Source organism: Hordeum vulgare, chromosome 5H (genome assembly GCF_904849725.1).
Source record: "Hordeum vulgare subsp. vulgare chromosome 5H, MorexV3_pseudomolecules_assembly, whole genome shotgun sequence".
Taxonomy (NCBI): Eukaryota; Viridiplantae; Streptophyta; class Magnoliopsida; order Poales; family Poaceae; genus Hordeum; species Hordeum vulgare.
Window position 1 is genome coordinate 185,657,071 of NC_058522.1, and position 15,923 is coordinate 185,672,993.

Below are 15,923 nucleotides of genomic sequence, written 5' to 3' on the forward strand. Positions count from 1 at the left end.
GGGAGACTGTTGGAAATATGCCCTAGAGGCAATAATAAAGTTGTTATTATTATATTTCCAGTTCATGATAATTGTCTATTATTCATGCTATAATTGTACTAACCAGAAACCGTAATACATGTATGTGAATCTATAGATCACAATGTGTCCCTAGTGAGCCTCTAGTTGGCTAGCTCGTTAATCAATGGATGATCATGGTTTCTTGATCATGGACATTAGATGTCATTGATAACGGGATCACATCATTGGGGAATGATATGATGGACAAGACCCAATCCTAAGCATAACACTAGATCATGTTGTTCGTCTGCTAAAGCTTTTCTAATGTCAAGTACCATTTCCTTATACCGTGAGATCATGGAACTCTCGGATACCGTAGGAGTGCTTTGGGTGTACCAAACGTCACAACATAACTGGTGATTATAAAGGTGCACTACGGGTATCTCCGAAAGTGTTTGTTGGGTTGTACGAATCGAGACCTAGATTTGTCACTCTGTCTGACGGCGAGGTATCTCTGGGCGCACGCAGTAACCCATCATCATATTGAGCTCAATGTGACTAAGGGGTTAGCGACGGGATGATGTGTGACGGAACGAGTAAAGAGACTTGCGTGGTAATGAGATTGAACAAGGTATAGGGATACCGACGATCGAATCTCGGACAAGTATCATACCGATATACAAAGGGAATTACATACGAGATTGATTGAATCCTTGACATAGTGGTTCATCCGATGAGATCATCGTGGAACATGTGGGAACTAACATGGATATCTAGACCCCGCTGTTGGTTAGTGGTCGGAGAGATGTCTCGGTCATCTGTGCATGTCTCCCGAACCCGTAGGGTCTACACACTTAAGGTTTGATGACGCCATGGTTATAGGGAAATAGTGTACATGGTTACCGAAGGTTGTTAGGAGTCCCGGATGAGATCCCGGACGTCACGAGGAGCTACGGACTGGTCCGAATGTAAAGATTGATATATAGCATGTGAGGTTTCGGACACCGAAAGTGTTTCGGGTGTCACCAGTAACGTATCGGGGCCACCGGAAGGGTTCCGGGCGTCCATCGGGAGGGGCCACCAGCCCAAGGCTAACATGAGCCAAAACGTGGAAGGGAACCAGCCCAGAGTGGGCTAGTCTTCCTCCCACCAAGGCCCAAGGCACAACAAGGGAGGAAGGGGAAAACCCTAGCGCAGGAGGGGGCCCAAGGCCCATCTAGGGCGCCACCCCTCCTCTCCCTTACCCTGGCCGCTGCCCCCTGCCCTAGATGGGTCTGCTGCACCTCTAGGGGGTGGGAACCCTAAGGATGGGCATCTCCTCCGTCTCCCCCTAAATATAGTGGTGTTTTTGGCTGATTTGAGACACGAAAACTCTCTCTCTCGGCGCAGCCCTTCCTCTCTCTCTCCTCGTCCTCCGCATAGCTTAGCGAAGCTCTTCCGAGGAACCACGTAGCTCCACCGCCACCACGTCGTCGTGCTGCCGGAGGTCTCTCCCTCAACCGCTCCTTCCTCCTTGCTGTTTCAAGGTGTTGGAGACGTCACGGGGCCGCACGTGTGTTGAACGCGGAGGTGTCGTAGTTCGGCACATAGATCGGAATCCACCGCGATCTGAATCGTTGCGAGTATGACTCCATCAACCGCATTCATAATAATGCTTTCTCTTAGCGATCTGCAAAGGTATGAAGACACTCTACAAACTCTCTCGTTGCTGGTTTCTCCATAGATAGATCCGTGTATGGCGTAGGATTTTTTTTGAAATTACTACGATCCCCAACAAGCAGGGAGAGCAGTTTCCCCTCTAGTGCAAAGGGGGCATGGATGTACCGGGGTTCCAAGGGCATCTCCCAAAGGTTTCCATCTAGTGCAAAAAGGCCGTCGCCGCCCGCTAGTAGGGCGGAAGTCACCCCTGGGCCCATCCCTGCAGTGTTGGCAGCCACATTGTAGGCCAAGACCACCATTGGGCAGGGGAGCATGTTCCGTGTTCCCCTTCAAAATTGGCCGTTGTGGGATCCCTTCCCTACGAAACGATAAGGGGAGAGGACCGGGGCCTCCACTTTATATAGAGGGTAGGCCACTCCTTAGAGAAAAAATATCCATTGATTCACCCACTGACGCCACAAAAAGGCCATCCAGCCTCCAGAGGCCCTCAAATATTGTATTAGTTCATCCACCAACCTCCATGAGAGGCAATCCACCAAAGCAGGAGTAGGGTATTATGCTTTCCAGCAGCCCGAACCTGGGTAAATTGTCGTGTTCTGTGTCTTCCTCACCATCGAGTGAGTTCCGTGCCATTCTCGGCAAGTAGCAAGCTAGGTGAGGCGGGCCAGTCAGAAATCTTCGTACACGCCCCTGAGTTCGAATCTTTAGGGTTTTGCGAAGCTCGAAATCTGTCATTCGGCGCTAGGTAGGGGGCGTGTCAAGGTCTCTCCCAGGGACTGGCCAGGTGAAGCTTGTCACACTCAAGGTAGGGAGATGGCGAATCCACGCGGAGAGGCAAGCCGCTCGCGTGGTGCAGACGGTGCAAACAGGCCGGGGCGCCCCGCAACGCTTCGCTACCCCGCCGGCCCGCGTTCATACAGTACAAGCTTCCAACAAGCGTCGGGGACTGCCTCCTTCACTAACCGCAGGGCATCCCCCCATCGCCCCAACCCTACCACGCGTCCAGGCTGTTCGTCCCCCCTGAAACCTGCCAGCAGCCGTTGCACAGACATGTCACGCTCCTGGTGGCACACGAGCTCAGGCGCCGGCAAGCTACTCATCACCGCCGCGCCGGCAGACACGGGCGCGCTCTTGGGCGCAACGCCGCTGATGAAACCCAAGCGCGCCCCCGCACGAGCCGTGCTCGTTGGCCCGTATCGCCGGGGGCTACACCGGGGGAACCACGCGGTCGCGTCCCAAACATCCACTCAGGCCCGCCCCTACTGGGGATTTGGCGGGAGTTGCTAGAGGCACGGGATTCGGCCGCGCTAGGGAGGCGTCACCTAGCACCCACCGGTGTGCTTCACAGAACGAGGAGGGAATACCGGAGGCCCGAGAACATCAGCCCCTAGAGGTGCACTCGGTTCAACGACGACCGCGCCAACACACGTCCGAGCTACGAAGGAAGCAAAAGAGACCATCACCGCGGCAGGAGACATGCGCGCGACTCTGCGGGCAGCCCCCGTGCAAACAGGTATGATCACCACCGTGGGGGCGGCACGCGGGGGTGGCTTCGCGAGTAAATCAAACATGGGTATCCTCGCGGGGCACACCTGCTAGCCGGGAGCTGCTTCGGGCAGACGTCTGGGTCTCGGGACCGGGGACCTCTCGCTTGGGGCTGGGTGGACGCACCCTTGTATCCAGGCCGACAAGCCCCGGCCTGGGGACTGAGCGTGAAACACACCCCCATGTTCCCAGGCCACATGATCCCAACCTGGAGGCCGGGGGTGGTATACCCGCCTGATGACGAGTTGATGTATATACTTCTCGCCCCTCGTTGGATACCCCAAGTGGAAGGTGGAGATGTAGTCAGTATCAAATTTCCCTTACACGAGACAGTAAGGTTTATCGAACCAGGAGGACTCCTAGGATCAACAAGTAGGTGTCTTCCACCCTGGCGCTAGCAGAAGACGTGGACCTACACACACAACAAATAAATTTGCTCCCAACGAGTACAAATAGGTTTTCAATCTCTCCGGCCTTGTAGTTTGCAAAGAATCAAAACATAAGCTGGAAGGTAATAGTGATTGCAACAGAAAACTAAATAAAGCCGTAAATGATGGAGGTGTAAACAATGATGGTGATATGGACCGGAGTCACATGTTGTTCACTAGTGATGTCTCTCTCCCAAAAGACGATAAACAACTATGCTAGGGAAAACAAATCACAGTTGGTCAACTGACAAAATTATGATCGCATCGCAATGCTAATTATTATCCTTGATAGTTAGAGGTTCAGTAGTAATGGGCAGTATGCCAAGACAAGTAGACCGTTTATTCATCAGCATCTACTTACTAACCATCCACCTTGAGATATCTATCCAGAACATCTCTCTGGTATTAAGTTGCAAGTCCCACCCAAAGTGTAAACTCAAAGCAACGGACAACTGCATTAACGAACTGTGCGTAAGGTAAACAATCCTTGCAACCGTGGTCACAAGCATCGTTGTTTTCTCCCTGGTGGCAACAAGCACATCCCCTAGTCTCATGTTTCTTCCACTCAAGCTAGACATCGAGGGGCCCAAACCCAAAATCATGCATAACGCTCCCTCTTGGAGCTACGGATTACAACTTGGCCAAAGCAATAAAAAGCAACGGAGAACATGCATGAATCATTAAGGAACATAATATAAAAGAATAATCAAATATATAACTCATAACAATCTGAACATAATCTCATAATCCATCGGATCCCAACAAACCGAGCATAGCAATAGCAAGAGAATTACATAGATGCCTTGATCATGTAGGGCAGCTCACAAGGACTAACCATTGAGGCACAAGATTGGAGAGAAGACATCACATAGCTACTAGTCATGGACTCATGGTCCAAGGAGGACTACTCACGGAACGTCCGGGAAGCGTCCATGACGGTGGAGAAGCTCCCGAAGGTCAATCCTCCCTCCGGCAGGGTGCCGGGAAGAGGTCTCCTGACACTCCCGATCACGGAAGCGCTGCGGCGGCGGAACGATGGATAATTTCGCGATTCCGGAAAGTCTGCGAGGGTTTACTCATGGATCTCTAAATATAGGCCAAAGGAGGGCACCAGAGGAGGTGGGACCCACCTAGGTGACCTCCTGGCCCGGCCTAGGGCCTGGTCGCGCCAACAGGCCGCCTGGGAGGCCCCTGTCCCCCCTCTAGCCCTCCTACAGTGATCCCGAAGCTTCTGTTTCGCTGACTTTTTTATATATTTTTCTGGATTATTTTGGTCTTCGGTAAATTGGGTAAAATCCCCTACAAAAAAAGGCATCAGCAAATAGAAACTGGCCCTGGGTACACTGAGTTAGTAGGTTAGTCCAAATATGTGTAAAATGATATAAAAGTGTGGCAAAACATATAACAATGTCAACCTACAGATCATGGAACAAGCAGAAATTATAGATACGTTTGGGACGTATCAACATCCCGAACCTTAATTTCTGCTCGTCCTCTAATAGATAAATGATAACACAATAATTTATGTGGTGACATGCTAACACACATATATGAACTTCAAAGTAAAGCTAGTGGGATATGCAATTCAAGGCAAGACAATAACAAGCAAGAGTCTATATCTAGTATTGAATTTAGCAAGGTAAGAACATGAAGGTGCAAGAGCTCTCGGTATCCGTGACTCGAATGTCTCCAAATGGTGTTTGCGTGCAAGAAGTGGGAAATGGGTTCAGAGATAAAATATATTTTTAATTGAGAACTCAATCTACTAAACCTCACACTTAGTCTCCTTCGGAGTCTTATTTTGACTCATCCCCAGACAACTTGTCAGGCACAAGTCAAAATTATCCTCTCCCTTTCGACTTTGAGCACTCATGCAATGCATGAGCGTAAGCAAGATATGTTGGCACTTAGGATGAAAAATAGAATAATGATGGGGGAAGGAAGACAAAAAGGTGTGAAAGGCTGACATCAATGAGGACAACCATAGGCGAGAGAAAGCCAAATGATACATATGATGTGAGGAGTAGGGAATGCCATGTAACGGATGCACATATATATGAGCTAAGGTAACCTCTCCAATGGAACTAGTGGGGGTGCATCCAACTTGTTTGCTCATGAAGACCTAGAGCTCTTTTGAGGAGGCTCATCATTGTAATATGCAAAACAAGTTCTATAGTCTAAGGATCCCCACATAGTTATGCATGAATGATAATCTCTTTGTAGTACCAATATAGTAATGGGGTACGAGTGTGGATCTTCCAAAAGTAATAGTAGTGTTTCCCCCTTCTCTCTTTTTATTTCTCTTTTTTTATTTTTTTGTGGCGTCTTTGGCTCTTTCTTTTTTATCTCTCATTTGTCCTCTTTGGGATTTTTGTTTGTCCACTTTGGGATCTTTTCCTCACTTAAGGGCAACACTCTATGTTTTACATGAATAGAAAGAAAAATCATCACACTTTATAAGAAGTACTCAACATAAAGACAAGTGAAAACTATCATGATGTATGCAAATGTATGCCTCTCCTAGTGTAGCAGGATATGCAAAGATACTAGCGCGTCATGTAGCAACAATTTGGGCACGGCCCAACTATCATGCGGCTCTATGATCAAGAAAAAGCATGTATGAGATGAAGATCGAGTCATGAGATGATGGATGTTACATGGTAATGTATCTCGGAAAGGCTATGGAAATGCCTTAATAGGTAGGTATGGTGGCTGTTTTGAGGAAAGATATAATGAGGCTTATGTATGACAGAGCGTATCATGTCATGGGTTTGGATGCACCGGCGGAGTTTGCACCAACTCTCAATGTGAGAAAGGGAAATGCACGGTACCGAAGAGGCTAGCAAAATATGGATAGTGGAAGGGCCAACAATCGAATACTCACATTAGTATGAAGAACTCATACACTTATTATCGGTAACTCTCTATCTAGTTAGGAAATTCTCAAAGAGACAAGTACCCAGAGGAGGAATATTTGGGGGTTTAGTTATCCTTGCGCATCCTTGACTCATGGTAACGTGAGGGTACTCTATATATTCCAACCCCTCCAGAGGTTAGCGATCAATTTAGTAGCTAGAATTCTCAACTAATTTTTTTTTTCAAAAACACATGGAATTCCCAAAATACGACACCTGTCACTAATAGGCTCAAGCTCTTGGCACCAATAGTCCAAACATTACGCAAATCAATACCTCAAAACTATTGCACGTTACTACTATACTTAAATAGCAACCTCAGTTACCTACTCATGCAAGACACACAACTTAGTGCAACAAGCCAACTCTCTAAACAAGATAAGCATGATAACTCAAGAGAGTTCCAACATCAACCTAAGTAAAAGCTCTTAAAAGATAACCATGAAAGCTAAGAGCTAAGCATGACAATAGCTATGAAAATATGAAGAACACACAAAAAGATAAGCATGAAAACCTATATTGTGTTCTAGAGTGGAATGGAGCGTGTGTCTCTCCAAAACAAGGTAGGCTAGGTTCCGACTTGTTATGAATAGCAAGCAAAGCTAAAACAAACTAAAATGCAAATAGCGGGACGCTCCAAGCATAGCACATATCATATGAAGTGATAAAAATATAGCATGTAGATGGACAACCTGGTGATTCTTGATAGAGAAGGGGATGCACGGGGGTATCCCCAAGCACAGACGCTTGAGTCTCCATGAATATTTCTTAGGATGCATGGGGGCATCCCCAAGCTTGAGCGTTTCACACTCCTTTATCTTCTTTCATCATCTCTCCCATCTCATACTTGAAAACTCCCTTCACAAAACTAATCATAAGCTGATTAGAGTGGTTAGTTCCCTTAATAAAATAATTCAATACCTGCTGGAAATAAAGATTTTCATGGAAAGCTACTGCTTATCATGATTGCCAAAAGGTTTTTGCAAATAAAAAAGCAAGCTTAGGATTCGCAAAACAATGAAAACACAAAACATGGCAGAATCTGTGAAAAACAGAACAGCAGGTTGTAAATAATTTATTCGGGGCACTTCTGGAACTCAAATCAACAAAATCAGAACAGATTCGAGAAAGGGAATTATATAGAGCATGCTATCAAAAACCTTCAGATCAAAAAGACGATCATGTGATTTATGGCGAATTTTTCCGTCAAGCAGACATAATCTTTTTCTGGACAGCTTGTCACAATTCTTGATCTTTCTTGCAATACGAGGCTATAACTTGGCACAAAGCTTGAAAATAAAGATACAATGATGTTGCTACAGTAGTAACAATCATCAAGACCACTAAAACTGAAATTAAAAACTCGAAGTAAAGATAACAAGGGTTGTCTCCCTAGAGCTCTTTCTTTTATAGCCATAAAGATAGGCTTAAGATTTTAATGATGCTCTCGTAGGAATAAGAGTTGTAGAACAAAATAGAGCATCAAGAAGCAAATATCAAACACATTTAAGTCTAACATGCTTCCTATGCATAGGAATATTGCAATAGAACAATTCGTTGAAGCACAAAGCAATAAGCATAGGAAGGCAAAACAAGTGCAGCTTCAAAACCTTCGACATAAAGAGAGGGAACTTGATATTATTGAAATATCTATAAGCATATGTTCCATTATCATAATAATTTTCAGTGGGATCATGAATAAACTCAACAATATAACTATCACATAAAGCATTGTTACCATGGTCCACATGGACTTCATGAAGAGGATAAAACTTGGAGTAAAAGAGAGATTGAATCTCTTCCCAATCCCATAGGTGAGAATCATCTAGTATCCTATACCGTTCCAATCCTTTTCCTTTCAGTGACAAGGCAAATAATTTCCTCATGATTCCATCTCTTGCCAAACATGAAATCTTAAACAACTCACAAACTTCTGTAAGTTTCAACAAATAAATACTAGGACTTAGTGTTCCATCTCGCGCATAACAATCATTCCTAATTATTTTCAATTATCCCGTGTGGTATTTTGAATGGGATACATTCAGTAGGTGCAGGAGAATTCTCTACCACGGGTGTGGTACAGCAGCCTTCCCCAAGCAGCGAACTAAGAGTGCAGTTTTCCGTAAGTCTAACTAGTGAAGTCACACAACTTAGTGTTCTCAGTGGAACCCATAGCAGCAACAACAAGCAATAGGAAAGCAATTAATTTTTTTGTGGTTTTTGGTATAAGACTCTAAAGCAAAAACTAGAAAGCGAACTAACAAGATTAAAAAGCAAAGGTAAAAGATAGTGTGCAACTCCCCTATCTTGAAGAGTGGAGTCCCCGGCAACGGCGCCACAAATTCCCTTGATGACGAGTTGATGTATATACTTCTCGCCCCTCATTGGATACCCCAAGTGGAAGGTGGAGATGTAGTCAGCAACAAATTTCCCTTACATGGAGAAAGGTTTATCGAACCAGGAGGACTCCTAGGCTCAACAAGTAGGTGTCTTCCACCCTGGCGCTAGCAAAAGACGTGGACCAGCACACACAACAAATAACTTTGCTCCCAACGAGTACAGAGGAGGTTGTCAATCTCTCCGGCCTTGTAGTTTGCAAAGGATCAAAACACAAGGGGGAAGGTAATAGTGATTGCAATGGAAAAGTAAATAAAGGGGTAAATGATGGAGGTGTAAACCAGGATTGTGATATGGACCGGAGTCACATGATATTCACTAGTGATGTCTCTCTCCCAAAAGAAGATAAACAACTATGCTAGGGTAAACAAATCACAGTTGGGCAATTGACAGAATTATGATCACAGCACAATGCTAATTATGCTTCTTAATAGTTAGAGGTTCAATAGTAATGGGCAGTACGCCAAGACAAGTAGACCGTTTATTCGTCAGCATCTACTTACTAATCATCCACCTTGAGATATCTATCCAGAACATATCTCTGGTATTAAGTTGCAAGTCCCACCCAAACTGTAAACTCAAAGCAATGGACAACTGCATTAACGAACTATGCGTAAGGTAAACAATCCTTGCAACCGTGGTCACAAGCATCGTTGTTTTCTCCCTGGTGGCAACAAGCACATCCCCTAGTCTCATGTTTTTGTCAATCAAGCTAGACATCAAGGGGCACGAAGCCATAATCATGCATAACGCTCCCTCTTGGAGTTACGATCTACTACTTGGTCAAAGCAATAAAAAGCAACCGAGAACATGCATGAATCACTAAGGAACATAAAATAAAAGGATAATAAAATATATAACTCATAACAATCTGAACATAATCTCATAATCCATCGGATCCCAACAAACTAAGCATAGGAATAGCAAGAGAATTACATAGATGGCTTGATCATGTAGGGCAGCTCACAAGGACTAACCATTGAAGCACAAGATTGGAGAGAAGATATCACATAGCTACTGTTCATGTACTCATGGTCCAAGGAGGACTACTCACGGCAAGTTCAAGAATCATCCATGGCGGTGGAGAAGCTCCCGGAGGTCAATCCTCCCTCCGGTAGGGTGCCGGGAAGAGGTCTCCTGATGCTCCCGATCTTGGAAGCGCTGCGGCGGCGGAACGATGGAGAAATTTGCGATTCTAGAAAGTCTGCGAGGGTTTCCTCACGGATCTCTAAATATAGGCCAAAGGAGGGCACCAGAGGAGGAGGGACCCACCCAGGCGACTTCCTGGCGCGGCCTAGGGCCTGGCCGTGCCAGTAGGCCGCCTGGGAGGCCCCTGCCCCCCTATGGCCCTCCTCCGGTGATCCCGAAGCTTCTGTTTTTCTGATTGTTTTTTATTTTTTCTGGATTTTTCCGGGCTTCGGAAAATTGAGTAAAAGCCCCTGCAAAAAAGACATTAGCAGACAGAAACTGGCACTGGGTGCACTGAGTTAGTAGGTTATTCCAGATATGTGTAAAATGATATAAAAGTGTAGCAAAACATATAACAATGTCACCCAAAAGATCATGGAACAAGAAGAAATTATATATACGTTTGGGACGTATTACCGCCCCTGCCTCCGGGGAACGTGACGCCCGCGTGGGGACACGGGTGGAACACATGCCCATGTCGCCAGTACAGGCTTCGTTCGGTCTCTAGTGGGTGTTCGGGTACCCGCCATTGCCCTCAAGATGGGCTAGCCCGGCCTGGGGGCATGGCCCAGGGTACCAACGAAGGAACATGGGGGGCCAAGCAAGGTGCGTTGGGGCAGCGCCCCCGGGAGTCAGGACCTATTGTCTGGGCAAGCTCTCCGGCCAATAAGCACTGGGGGCTCCCCCCATTCTCGAGGGCTCGCTCAGGATGGGCCACGCTACGCCGCTACGAGCCCGGGGACCATGAGCAGGGCACGCGCCTGTGAGGCATGGGGCTCCTGAAGCATCCCCAGGACCTGCATCAGCCCGTAGCACCTCTGCATCGTCCTTCAATCCTTCCGGAACCTACTTCATCCCTTGTAACTCTCACGTAATAACGAGCTGAGGCTGTATACGCCCACCCCCCCCCCTAGGACGCGGAAGGGTCCATCCCATGCCTAGTGGAAGCCCTATGCTCCGCACTCGGGAAATGGAGGTAATCAACACATTCCACCAAATACTTCTAGAATCAGGCGCCTATGCCTCAGGGGTAGGAACACTTGAGAGTCCAAAGCGCCCTCGCGACCTCCCAGATACACCCCCATCGTGACACTCTCACATAATAACGAGTCGGGGCTCTATACGCCCAGGCCCCCCGAGGACACGGAGGGGTCCATCCCACGCCTAGTGGAAGCCCTATGCTCCGCACTAGGGGGAGACGAAGGCGGCGAATAGCTTAGGTGTCGGATGCTGCAGTTTTCTCGTTCCTTTCTTGCGTTTCAAGTTGCGACCCCCAAGGGTCTCCCCTTTTGCATTTTGAGCTATTAGAGGCTCGAGGATCTCTTTCCTTAATGTTTTTAAAAGAAAAGGAGGGTGGGAATTTCTTCTCTATCATTCTCTCGTTTTACCAAACTCAAGTTCTCTTTTTCCCTTTGTTTTCATTGGTGTTTTACGGAAACCTTGGGAGACCGCTGGGCCTCCCGAGGAGACCAGAGGAGGGGCGGAATGGGGAATCGCTCGAGCGTGAAAGGGGACTCCCGAGGCGTGCCTCAGGAGCCTTAGCGGTCATAAGGCTACTTGCCCCCTTTGATGCCGTCCTGGAATTCCGGTCGGTATCAGGGGAGGCAGGGCCCCGCCCTTTAGGCGTGCCCCTTGTGGCAGTACCTAATGGTGGTGCGGAAATGTGCGAGACTGGGACCTGACGACGTAGAGTACTTTGAGTGTCAAGGGGGACTCCTGAGCAACATACACCCAGGGGCCACCCATCCCGGCACCCAGGGCGTCGGGGCTTTTCCCCGTGAGGAGCAACCTTGGTAACGGGTTGCGCCTCCCGGCGGCAGGGAAATGCGCGGGGCCGGGACCTGCAGACACAAAGTGCCGAAAGGGTCCTCAAACCGCCCCACAAGCAGGGAGGAATCGTCACGAACGGAGCCATGCTCGTGGATTAGGACGTCAGCGTCGCGACAACACATGGATGGCAGCGGCCACAGCCAAGAGGAAAGCATCATGCACACCTCATCTGCAAAGAATGCGTTGAAAGGTACCCTCCAAATACATTAAAGTTGTTGTTGAACCTAGTACATAACCATGTTAGGAGGACAAAGCGGCAGATCAGGAGGACGCATCGTTGCCAGAGCTCACGCCGCAGCCTTCGGGAGCAAGCCTTGTCAATAGGTCTTCCACATGGACCTCAACCCATTCGACCAGGGCGGCGCAGATCATTTCTGGCACCGGATCCAACATGGGGCGAAGTCGAAGTCTGGGTCGAGGCGAAGGAGGTGGCTGAAGACGTCCGAGGCCGCTTGACCCAAGAGGTCACGACTCCTCTCCTCCGCGAGTGCGTGGGCCTTCTCGGCGCCCACTTCAAGACACTCCACAACACGGAGGAAGAAGCTCAAGTACCCAGCATCGTTAGAGACCAGGGGGCTTCAGACACCCTCGCCATAGATGTCGCTCAAAGCCCGGGAAGCTCTCCTCTCGAGGGATTGGAACATCCGGGAGCACTCAAGTTGGAGGCCCCGAGCAAGGACCGCCTCTCCGAAGGCCTCTCCAACCACGGAAGCCGCACCTTTCACCCGTTTGTAAAGTTTACCTTCGGCTACAGCCTGGGCGTCCAGTGCGGCCTGTCAATGTTTCACTTCCTGATCCAAATTCCTCGAGAGGTCATCGATCTCGTTTTTAGGTGCCCGTAACACTCGTGGAAGCGGGACTCCTGGAGCCTCAGCTTTACACGGTAGTCAAGAAGAAGGAAACATCGGGCCTCCGCCACCCCCCTGTCGATGTCCTCCTGAATTTTCGCCTCACGACAGGCAAGGTATTACTCAGCAAGCTACACTTGGTGCTCGCTCACCTCCAGACGCTCCTGATCCAGGCTCCGCTCCACCTCCACATGCGCCAACAAATCGGCAGGTGCCCGGAGGCCCACGTCGGCAGGAAAGAACTCAGCAGACGGGCCCCCGAGGGTGTCCCTCGGCTAAGCCCGTTCTTTAAGATGGGCATTGAGGGTGCAAAGCTCCCTGTGGCGATCCCCCAAGGACCTGTGCCAATAATCAGCCTCCTCACCCTCGGAGAGAGCAAGCTCTCGGGCTTCCTCCGTCGCCGCAAGGGACCCCTCTGCCTCCGCGCAGGCGTGCTCACACTGCAGGCGGTCGAGGTTCACGGCGACTTCAAGCTGGTGCCACCCAACGTGAGGCGTCGTCGCTCATCCTCCAGGCGGACTTCATTGTTGGCAAGCCCCGCCCCTAGACGATGAAGGGAATTCGCCGCGGTGCGGAGCAAACAACACGGCACGGCACGCGAACCTGCAACAGGCTCAAGTGACCAACAAGACCTCTCATTTTCTACATGATGAACAGGAGAGGCGCCCGAGGGGCCTCTCATCCGAATCCATGCTCAGGGGTTGGGGGCTCACGCGCGGGCGCTCCGTCGGAAGGAAGCGCCCTCTAAGGCCCCGCGTCACCAAGTAGAAGGGGTCCGGAAGGAAGGCGCAGCTAGACCCTAGGAGGTGCCGCAGGCAAGGGGAGTGGCACTCCTCTAGGAAGCCGGAGGCCGCGGGCGAGGAAGCCAGCGGGAGGCTCACACGCGAGGGACTCGGGAGGTTGTACCCCGCGGACTGCAAGGGTAGGAACCGCAAAATGCTCGGCGGTCGCGGGTGCGGGCAGCTCCGACCCTCCTCCCTTGTCACCAACGGGGAACCTGCATAACAAGGGTTCAGAAGGGAGGCACAAAAACAAAGGACGAAGGAAGGTATGGGCGCTTTGTAGTGCCCCAAGTGTAAACCTTCCCTATTTGGAACCTATTGTAAGTGGGTCCACCTTGTCAGAGTTATGATGATATCAATTGTGCCATGACTTCATGTGGTGTCCCTTGTATTTTCCTTCCTTCCCATGCATGCATGCATAGCATATCATGGTATGCCTTGTCTTGTGTTGTGATTATATGATCTTAGCATTTCATGTTGTGTGGTGATCTGGTGGTTAGCTACTTTGTGATGTTGTGTATGTGTTGGGGTGCTCTACGATTTCATGTGATGTTGTTCTAAATGTAGTGGCCTTGTCATGTTTGCAAACCTCCCTCTCTCTTTTATTTCTCAAGCAATATTTACTTGTCCCAACCTTGATTCAAAAATGCCCATGATTTAGCTTGTTTTGTGGTGGATGTAAAGAGGTGTATTTGCTGTTTTGAAACTTAGTTTTAAAGGTGCATATATTCACAAAACATCCCCAACAAATTCTGTTTTGAAAATATTTTATGGCTCCAAACATTTCTTTTCTATTTGATTCAAATAGGTCATAATTTCTTATGACCAGGGGTATTTCTATTTTAATTTTTGTTGCCATAGTTTTTCCCTGGGAGATTATTTTTGCTGGTGTTTTTTTAAAATGGAAAAACCCCCAGGAGTCTTTTCTCTTACCAGGCGCTAGATGGGCCACTTGTCCCTCCCGAGGCCCATCCTCTCCTCTCTGTTTCCCCTGCGACAGCCCAACGCACTCCTTCTTTCTTCTAACGCCGTCCGCCCCCTCTGCTTCTTTCCGTCAGTGTCGAGAGAGAGACAGAGATGCCGCCGTTGCAAACATCGAGGACCACCCCCCATAAAGCATTGACGTCCGTGCCCCCCTCGGCATAGGGCTTCCCTTTCCCCCTCGGCCGCCACCGCCACCTTCCTTTCCCCATCTCTCTCCCCTCTCCTCTGTCAGGTAAGATCTCCGTAGGAGTTAGCAGAGAGGAGAGAGCATCCCCGCCGTGTCTACCCCCGCCATCTCCGTCGAGCATCGCCGGCGACCATGTCCGGGGGCTCGGGGAAGGTGCCCGCGCTCCATTCCCGGCGCTAGAAGCCCCGGGGAACGACTGCACCGACGGCCTTGACCTCGTCAACGGCTCGGACCCGGTGGTCTCTCCGTCCTCTTCTACGGTTCGACAGGGCAGGGACTCCTCCAGCATCTTCTTCATCATCCGGCGCTTCTTCCTTCTCTGATCGGCTTCCCCCTTCCTTCCCAAGGTGAGGTGCACCTCCCCCTACCTTCTTCCCCTTAGATTGCCCTGGATCTGGCGAGGTGCTCGCGTGCCTTCTCTGTCAGTTAGTAGATGTAGTAGTGCAGTAGGTTGCGGTGGTGAAGGTAGGTGCTAGTAGGAGTTGATTGTTGTAGATCTGTGTAGGGGAGGCTTAGCAGGCGCAGCAGCAGCACGTAGGTAGGCCTCCTTGGCACAGCAGCAGCAACCCCGACGAAACACCCCGGCGATCTCCCTGTCGTTGGTGTTACTCTGCAGGCAGGGCAGAGTAGCGCTGCTAGATTACCTTGAATGCGACCCCTTCTCTGTCAGTAATCGAGTAGTAGCCCAGTGGTATGTGGTGTGGTGTGCCTATGGTGAGGGCGCGGGTTCGATCCCCCTCGGCGCTATTTTTTGTTCCTAATTTTGTTACTTGCACAATAGCTAGCAAGAGCATACCCTGCTCCCTTGCCCTTATCTGTCGAGCAAGGGCCTCTCAGCCCAGTGGTGTACTGCAGAGTTGCACACCAGAGGCACAGGGGTTCGACCCCTAGGGTGCCCTTTTTTTTCTTTTCCCTGTTATTTTTTTTCCTTTTTGCTCTGTTGCTTGCCTGATGTTTGTGTATTAAACTTAGATGGCAGAGGGCATTTTATTGTTTTTCTTTGCTGCTATAGAATGGCCATATGATGTGATGTGTGTATGTGTTCTTGTGAGAGGTATTTGTGTGTGTGTGTGCGCACACACTTGATGCTTGCCAAATGTGCATGTGTGTGTGGTGCCTCCATTGTAGTTGTTGCAAGTGTAGGTGGTGTTTTTTTTCTT